The sequence below is a fragment of the Podarcis pityusensis genome (genome assembly GCF_964106645.2).
Source record: "Podarcis pityusensis genome assembly, chromosome: 1".
NCBI lineage: Eukaryota > Metazoa > Chordata > Lepidosauria > Squamata > Lacertidae > Podarcis > Podarcis pityusensis.
Window position 1 is genome coordinate 13,070,844 of NC_138028.1, and position 10,010 is coordinate 13,080,853.

A 10,010-nucleotide genomic window follows, 5' to 3' on the forward strand; every position below is an offset into this window, starting at 1 on the left:
TTCTTCTGAACACAACTGTAATGAAATGTTACTGCCGTAATATCCAGCTAAATAAAGACTGGTGGGATGGAGAGGCCAGCTGTAACAGCAGATGCAGGCAGGATCAGGCGCTTGACACAATGCTATCGCTGAGTAAACACCAAGTAGGAGATAACGTTTCTGCACCTCCCCTGTTCCCCCTGAAATGAGGTTTTTGTTATTCTAAGAGCAAGAGCTGATAATCTGCTCAGTGCAAAATGAGTGGCAGTAATTGGTCCATAACTGGTATCATAAACTACCATTAGTCATTAGCTAGAACAGCTTTTGGGATTACATGGTACACTGACAGGAGTGTTGCTATTTGCACCACTATTTCCTCGGTTAAGGAATCAGGGATGACTGCCTCTGTTATCACAGAGCAAGGAGCTTCTGCCTCACAGACAATGATCAATGGACGAATCTGTCAATTTTCATTTCTCTTAAGTTTCTCATTTCCCCCCAGCCTCTACTTCAGTTTGCCCAATCTGCTTGTGTGCTCCATTCTCTTTCTTAAAGTTTGCATGAAAATCTATACACATTCTTGTATTCTTGATTGTCTTGGTCACTCTCCTTGATGCCCACATTTTTTCTTCCATTACAAACATGTTGTTTTTTTTCTATTTGGCTCCTTTTGAAATCCCTCAGAAGTTATGTCTAAGCAGAAACCTCCAAATGTGCATCACATTTTACGAAAATTCAGTGTCAATTCAAAACCCAGGCTTCCATTTTCTTTTTCTCCATTGAGATGAGAAGATGCAGTGGTGGATATTGACCCCCCCCCCCAATTCCATTCATATCCCACCCAAGGAGCTCAAGATGACATATATAATTCTCCCCATTTCATCCTCACAAGAACCCTGTGAGGTGGGTTAGGCCTAGAGTGAGTGACTGGCCCAAAGTCACCCAGTGATCTTCATTTCTAAGTGGAACTTTGAACCCTTGTCCAACACTCTAACCAGGCTATAACCAGAATTGAGTAATTTCATGGGGGATGAAGTTATCCATGACTACTAGTCATGATAGATAAGCTCTACTGTCAGGCTTCGGGGAATTGGCGTCCTCCCCCATGGCAGTAAATAAGATCAAATAAGAGGAACGTCTTACCAGTTAGATCCTTTAATAATCACAATGAGAGACAAAACAAATGGCGGTGCTCCCAATTAAGGCTCACTCCCTCCTCCGTCCCTATTAATCTTCGTCACTCCTACGTCTTGTAATCTGAGCTTGTACCCTCTGCGCTTTCTGTTCTGAGACTTTCTGAGCTCTTCTCGACTTTGGGGAGGGTGGTGGAGGAACGCTGCCCAATGTGTTAACCTTCTCTCTCCCTATGTTTCTTCTTCTTCTAGCTGTTCCCCATCCAGTATTTCCCAGCTTCTGCTTTTTGAACTATGCCCCTCTGCAAACCACTGTTCCAAATCAGCACGGTCCCTGACATCTACCTTTGTTCTCAGAGGTAATGTGTCTATGAAATTGTTTGCTGAAAATCAGATTTGGGAACATGGAGAGAATAGTTGCACAAATGTTCTACCTGCGGTCTTCCTATGGACATATGGTCAACCACTGTGAGAACAGGATGCTGAACTAGACGGGTTATCAGCCTAATCCCGCAGGTCTCTTCTTATGTTCACTTGTAAAGTCATCTGAAAACAGAGTTGTTAAGCTGACATAAAGCAACAATAAAACTGGAATAGTTTGGGAGATGTAGGATAGAAAGCTTCTTCATTTGAATACAATGGTACCTCGGGTTACAGACGCTTCAGGTTAGAGATGCTTCAGGTTACAGACTCCACTAACCAAGAAATAGTACCTCGGGTTAAGAACTTTGCTTCAGGATGAGAACAGAAATCGTGTGGTGGCGGCACGGCAGCAGCAGGAGGCCCCATTAGCTAAAGTGGTACCTCAGGTTAAGAACAGTTTCAGGTTAAGAATGGACCTCCAGAATGAATTAAGTTCTTAACCCAAGGTACCACTGTATTGTATATCCATTTAGGGACAAACCTCAGAAGGATTCCTGAAGGGCAAACAGATTCTGTTCCACTTTGGTTCTAACATGATCGTTCATCTTTTAGGAATGAGCTCTGGGGACTCTTTCCAACACTTCCTTAGCGTTCAATTACAATTGCTCTGTATTTACCACCGTGTACCGTCAAACAACTCAAAACACTCCAATTAACATGATGGTTTTCTAATGAATTTAATTTCACACAGAGATCCCTATCAGGTATCAGCTTCTATTTTCACAGGGTGAAAGGATTCACCAGTCAAGAAGAGAGGGAAAGATGTGGCTGTTTTGAATGGAAGCAACTTTTCCAGCCTAGCAATCGCCGAATGAACTGTGCAGGGCTGATCAAAATTGACCATTGATCTGGTTCTGCAACTCCTAACTCTGGACATTCTCCTACAACTTGTCATACTTCATGCAACACCTTCTGCACCCTTTGTTTGTGTTTTGGATTCCACTCTGAAGTAATATGAATGCTATATTAACATAATTTAGCCTCTTCAATGGTGCTACGAGCATGTTTTGGGAATGTTTTCAGAAATAATATTGTGAAAGAAAGTTGCATATCTATTGGATCTGTCAGAGAAAGTACAGATCTACTATGGTGATCCCCAGGAAGAGGGTGGGTTCAGAAAAGGGAAACCAAAATAATCTAGAGAATGGAATAACTCCTTATGAAGAAAGGTTGCAGCATTTGGGACTTTTTAGTTTCAAGGAAATTCAAGTAAGAGGTGACATAATAGAAACTTGAACCAAAATCTTCTGTCCTGTAACTTAAGCCCATTAGGTCTAATCCTGCCCTCTGGTGCAGTGGCATATAAATCTTTCCTTCTTCTGTGTGACATCCTTTCAGATTCTGAGAAGTTCTTATTTGCTTTGTTGTTAAAACTGGTGCTCGGCCGAAATGCAGAAAGGCATGGAACCATTTCATAACAATTTCCTGGGCCATCTTCTCACACTCATGAAAGCCTAAGACCATAAGATGAACCTGCCGGATCAAGCCAATGGCCCTTGTAGTCCAGTATCCTGTTCTCACAGAGGCTGACCAGATGCATGTGGGAAGCCTGCAAACTGGAGGTGAACAAAAGAGCACACTGCCTCCCTGTGATTGTGAGCTACTGGTGTCCAGAGGCATGACAGTCAGGGTAGAACACAGACATTGTGGTGACATTGCAAAACCATTTGTGAGTTGTTGGGTATCAGGTGACTGTCATGCCCATGCTTCTTGCCCTAGTCCATGCATGCATTGTAGAGTAACTGGGGAAGAATACAGAATCCCCTTTTGCATTTGAGTGCCGATCTCATTAAAAGAAACACATCTGAATTCAGAAGTCATCCATTTTAATTTCATTTCATGTCATCAGATGAGCATTCAAATGTGCATCGTTGTTTCTATTCTGCTACAGCAATGCATTGCTAGAGGTGAATTGGGACAAGACAAATGAGCAAAAAGAAGATGGACTATCACAGTCTTTCCCCCTATCCCTGTCTCTTTTTTTGCACTGAAAGCTGAATCTCACAAAAATTCAGCACAGCAATAGTTAAAATGGAAGCACTGCTTATTGTGAAATCACACTCTGCAACAATGGGAATTTACTGCACTATTGCAAAGCCTGGATGAATCGATATGAGAGAATGTTGGTTTAACTACTAAGTTCCCTGAGCAAAAGAGCAATGAAAATATAAACTACACGTTGCATATTGGGAGCTTATCTCATACATTGGAAGACTTGGAAGATACTTTCGAGGCGAGGAAAGATGGTCTTGTGGTTAATACTTGGGGCTGCTACTCATCAGAACTCAGCGTAGGGCTTCCCTGGCAATGCATGACCCAGTGAACTCATCATTTCTCAAAGCCTGCAGATGTATTGTGGCCACAGCTTTTATCCTCCTTTCCCAGCAAACCCAATAAACAGGCTGAAATGTTACTGTATTTGTTCCCTCGTTTGTTTCAGTTTAGATCTACATGCTATATTCTCTGTCACAAAAGCCCTTGAAGTGACTTACAACCAATAAGAAGAACATAATAACATTATAAAACACGTTTATGTATATCAGCTATTCAGCTGTGCACACTTTTGGAACTCTTCTGCAAGTTATCCCCACAACTAGAAGTCGCTCCCATGCAAGCAGAAGTGGCCAAGCCCTTTGAGACGGTGGTGAGCATTAGAGCATAAAACAACAAGGAGCAGCAGGTATTTTCTTGACTACGCTTGATATTTTCGTGACTACATATTTTCTTGACATCACGTAGTGTCTTCCAAGTTCGATGCAGCTCTCACAGCATCCCAAATGGGTTTCTTTCAAAGAGACAAAAGACTTAAATATATACTTGAGTTTAGGTCTCATGGCAGAGAAAGAGGATGTAGAAAGCATCCTGTAGCCAGCATACAAATGGACTCAGGTGGTACACTGGAGAGCCCCAAGCAGAATTGAATGAAACCTTACATCTCAGCTTCTAAAAATGCTAGAAACTTGCATTAAAATAAAACAGCTGGCAATCTTGGGATTGTGCTTCATGCTGGGGGCACCAAAGAAGGCCTTCGAGGGTGTCACAACACGCACAGGCAACAGGTTGGCAAGTTTTCCTCCCTTGCTTATAATGCTAGAAACCATGGACATCTAATGAAGCAGACAAAAGAAAGCACTTATTCACACATTGCAGAGTTATCGTATTTTTCGCTCTATAAGACGCACTTTTTCCCCTCCAAAAATTAAGGGGAAATGTGTGTGCGTCTTATGGAGCGAATGCAGGCTCCATTGCTTCAGCAAAAGCAATGCGAAGCCTCCGAAGCGCAGTGGGAGTGCTCCCGCTGTGCTCCGGAGGCTTCGCGTTGCTTTCGCTGAAGTCAGGAGAGCAAGAGGGATTGGTGTGCACTGATCCCTCTTGCTCTCCTGGCTTCGATTTGCTGGAGAGGCACTGCACAGCTTTCCCTCTCTGTGCAGCGCCCCTTCAGCGAAGTGGGAGGAGAAATGGAAGGGGCTCCGTTTCTCCTACCGCTTTGCTGAAGGGGCGCTGCGCAGAGAGGAAGAGATTTTTTTTCTTGTTCTCCCCCTCTAAAACTAGGTGCGTCCTATGTTTGGGTGCGTCCTATAGAGCGAAAAATATGGTAAGCTGTGGAACCTGTTCCTGCAGTACGCAGTGGGGACACACCAGCTCAGATGGCTTTAATAGAGGATCAGGCAAATTCATGGAGGATAAGACTATCACTGCCTTTTATCCATGATGACTATGTTCTACCTCCACTGGTAGAGCACCATGCCTCTCAATGCTAGTTGCTGCTGTTGCTCAGGTCTTGCTTGTGGGCTTCCTATTGAGGTTGTTGGCATGCAACCAAGGAAACGGGGGCAACTGGCAGGCCCCCAGCTGGCTCCAGCCCACTGGCCGGTGTGCGGGGCCCACCAGTCCTTGGCTCAGCATCTGCAACCTGAGCTTCAGAAGCTGGGGCACGCTACTCAGCAGAGGAAACGCTACGCAACAGAAGTGGCTGGAGAGGCTGCGTGAGCAAATTCACAAGCAGTTTATTCAGTATACATCAGGACAAAAGGAAACATGTCTGATCTCCTCCGTGTCCAAAGCAAGACAGCTAAAGCAAAAGCTATACACAAACGGAAGTTCCCAGCAAGCTGTGCTGGAGTGTAAACAGACATGTGACATGCAAGAAGAATAAGAGTTTTTGGATTTGATACCCCACCTTTCACTCCCTTTAAGGAGTCTCAAAGCGGCTGACATTCTCCTTTCCCTTCCTCCCTCACAACAAACACTCTGTGAGGTGAGTGGGGCTGAGAGACTTCAAAGAAGTGTGACTGGCCCAAGGTCACCCAGCAGCCGCATGTGGAGGAGCGGAGACGTGAACCCGGTTCCCCAGATTACGAGACTACCACTCTTAACCACTACACCACACTGGCTCTCACGTCTGTTCTTAAGGTGGAATGGAATATTCCAACAGAGGCATCTGCTTGCTGAAGACAGGATGCTGAGCTAGGTGGGCCCTTGGCCTGATCCAGGCCTGATCCAGGAGGCCTGTTCTTCTGTCCTTAATTGCCAACCTGAGAGACTCCACCATATCACAGTCTGTTTACTTCCTTCCAAAATCACATCAAGGAAACCATGCTGCGTCTCCAGCACTAAAACTGCCACCGACTCTGTTATATTCTGCCTTTGTTGTTTTCTCGGTGGTGTCTAATCACGTTTCTGAGCCTTCAATTTTCATAATTATTTTTCCTCTTTTAAAAGGGGTTGCGATTTATTCTCGTTTGTCTTTTGTTCCAATAAGGTGGGCTGTTTGCTTCTTTTCAAGGACATACCCTTTCACTGCCAGCTAATAATGGGATCAAATCAGGGGGACTCTGAACCCTTGGCTCTCTCTCTCTCCTCCGTAACAAAGTGGGAAGAGAGAACCTTCCTTCCTGGAGGCCTCCTCATCTCCCTCTCCATTACGGCATCCTTTAGACAAAGACAAAACAATTTTGAGTGCCTCATGTAATTATCACTGCATTTAATGAAATTATGCAAATTGGTTGAAGAGCGCCTCAGTAGATGCATCCTGTACATCATCCTGGAAACAATGAAGAGAACTTATAAACAAATCTATGGGCTGCTGAGACTTAAGAACGTTACGAGAGCCCTGCTAGATCAAGTCAGAGACCCATCTGGTCCATCTAGTTGTATGAGAGACACAATAACCATCATGAACAACTTTGAAGGATAAAGCTTAGGTGAATGAACTGAGATTTAGAACATGCATCATGAAGTCCATTTCCAGGATGTTTGGTAAGGGGGAATCTTCTCTTTGCTTAAATAGGGAGAAAATGAGTTGGAGTGAAAATGTTGAAGTAAGTAAGTAAGTAAGTAAGTAAGTAAGTAAGTAAGTAAATTTTTGTTTATACCATACCCTCCCCGGCCAAGACTGGGCTTAGGGCAGCTAACATCAAACATAAAATACATTAAAACACAATCAAACAATTGATTAAAATACAGCTTTAAAATTAGAATCAGGATAAAATTAAATGATTGCCCACGAATTACAACCATAGGGGTCGGGAACCTCAAGTATTCATCAAGGCCAGCTATCCATGTTGGTCCCACATGAGCCGATAAAAGGGCCAGAGAGGTAACTTACAGGGTCCCATAGAGGGGGGTCAAACTGGGCCCAGACTGAAGGCCAGGCGGAACAGCTCCCTCTTCCAGGCCTTTGGTTGGGGTTCAGTCTGACTCCCCTTCCTAAGAACTTACATGAAAGTGGCCTTGCAATTTTTCTCACAGGCCCATATAAGTTCAGCCCAAACAGTTGGGCCAGGTGAGCATTTAAGGTCCCCAACCCTAATCTGCGGGTTGCTGTCTGATTGGATTTTATTCTGATCTTGATCTGATTTTAGGATGTATTTTAATTGATTGCCTGATTTTATGTTAATGTGTTATACACTTGATGTTAGCCGCTCTGAGCCCGGTTTTGGCAGGGGAGGGTGGGGTATAAATAAAAATTATTATTATTATTATTATTATTATTATTATTATATGCTTAAAAGTGGGCAGGAGAAATTTCCATGAAGTTCTCAGGGAGTGAGGGCTTTGATGTTATATGTTGGGTGGGCTTTATCTTTTCTCACTTCTTCCAAAATAAGGAAGTTTTGCAGGCACTGCCTACAGAGGGCACCTAACTGCCATCTGTCTGACCTGCTCATTCTTCCTGGAATAGCCAAGGAAATGATGTTGCACAGCTGCACATCCATCCATCCATCCATCCATCCATCCAAAGTGTCTCCTTCCACCTCCACAGCATGCGGCAAGAAGTCTACACTTCAGCTTTTTTCTTTTGCTTCTGATTTAAGTGGGAAATGTTTTGGCCCTCCAGATACTGCTGATTGACAATCCTCACCAGCAAGCACAGCCAATGGTCAGGGGTTATGGAAGCTGCAGTCCTACTGCAATGAATCTGGGATTTACAGTTAGATGGAGCTGCTCCTTTAAGTGGAGGGCTGACGTGGCTGGTGATGAGTCAAGCCTCCTGCTGAGGTCTGCCTGACATCTGTAAAGTGACTCATTGTGGCATGTAGAACCCGAGCATAGCAATCTCACATATCAGATCACCCTTCGCTGACACATCACCAGGGAGCAAACTGTGGCTGAAAGTCACAGGCGTGCGTTAAAGGAGCAACTCTGAAAATCTTCCTCCCACCCCCACCCCTTAAATAAAGAACTTCATAAACCTGAACAGAAAAATCTCGCTGTTGCAACTAGAATCATTAAAATGCTGCTGGTAACATACATGTAACTGGGAATATTACATTTAATGTGCAAAGCAATCAAGTCAAATATGAGCAATTAATCTAAAATACAATCATCCCTTAAATGCGCAACAGTCAAACCAGGATCTGAAATACTTAATATAAATTCAATCATCCTTGAAGCCAAAGGGGGAAACATTCAGCCAGAACAGGGCTACTCTTTGACAGCTTTTAGTAAGCCAGTGAGAACTTTTGGGATGTCGAAATGGTGATTGGTTTCATACTATCTGCTTATTTTAGACTCTAGACATATGTAGCGTTCAATGAGCACACCATCTTTGTCCCTTTGAAAGCAAAAATTGGGCCGCACACTTGTACGGTTATTCACTTATATGCAACAAGTGTACAGTCTGTGTACCTGTGTACATAATAGGTGAGGTGTACAAATCAACTCCGTCACACAATCACCCATACATGTGTAGAGATAGCTTGTGGTTCATACTTGGGGACAAGGGCAGTGTACACAGACCCCTCCTCCCCCTGCCCAGTTTATTCAATTACTGCATGGAGATGATTTTCTGAGCAGGACTTTAGGCATTAGTGGGAATAATGTGGGAGCTATCACAGAGGCTGCAGGGGCTGATGACAACTACCCTGCTCCATGTAGCAATGGAGCCAGATATAATATATTTGGATCCATAGATTCTACAAACTTTAATTTACAGTATATTGAAGAGAGAGAGAAAAAAATGGGTTGTATCAAATGAAGTCATTCTGTTTGCAAAGGACATCCACTGACACAACTGAACTTCCTCTTTGTCTCCTGTCCCCATCCACCCACTTCAAAAAATCTTCTCCAGAAGGTTAGGGGAATCCTCAGAATCTCTTTGGGTGGTGCACACATTGCACAAGGGAAGGTGTTTCAGGAATGTTAGATACAGCCCTCTATTTCCACAAATATTAGTTTGTTTCATATGGAAAGGTGAGGGAAAGTAACAATTAGCACATTGCTTAGTCCATTACGTTGTTTAATTTTGCATAGAATATCATGTGCATTTAATGGTCACCTGGACAATTGACTTTAAGTGTGGGTCAATACATAATGATATTCTTTCTGTCACACTGAACAGTCGGGGCATCAGACCTTTCCTTCCAGACCACGTGGTTCATGTAGTGTTCAAGATGCAGCCAAGCGGAATTCATTGTATTTAAACTGGATGGAAGTCTCCAACCTTGCCTAGGATGTTTGCATGTTCCAGCTTTTCCACCATCCCAAATCATCTTTGTCTTCCATTTAATTCAGCTTCTCCATTGTCACAATCTCAGTGTGCGTAATGCCTGCCTCTCTAATCGAGTCTATTGTTTGAAAATTCTCTTGCCATCTGGCTTTCTAATGCAATCAGAATGATGATCAAGAACTTAGATCATCACTTTACTTTACTTTTCTTTTCTTCACTTCCTTGGAGACCAGGATCATGCAATCAAAATCAGTAGATTCATATACTGTACGCATCCAGTGGAATAGGTGGCATCTCTGTGTATGTATCCTAAAGCAGTGGTTCACAAACTGTGCTCAGTGGACCGCCAGTACTCCACGAGCTTCATTCTGGTGATCCATGGCATCTGTGGATTTGTAGCTGGAGGGCACATCACATCATATATTCACACTGATGCTTAATTGTGCTTGTATTGCTTTATATTTTATTTTATTCTATTGTTTTATTCTGTTGTTGGCATCCATCTGTCCTGAGACACAATGGAG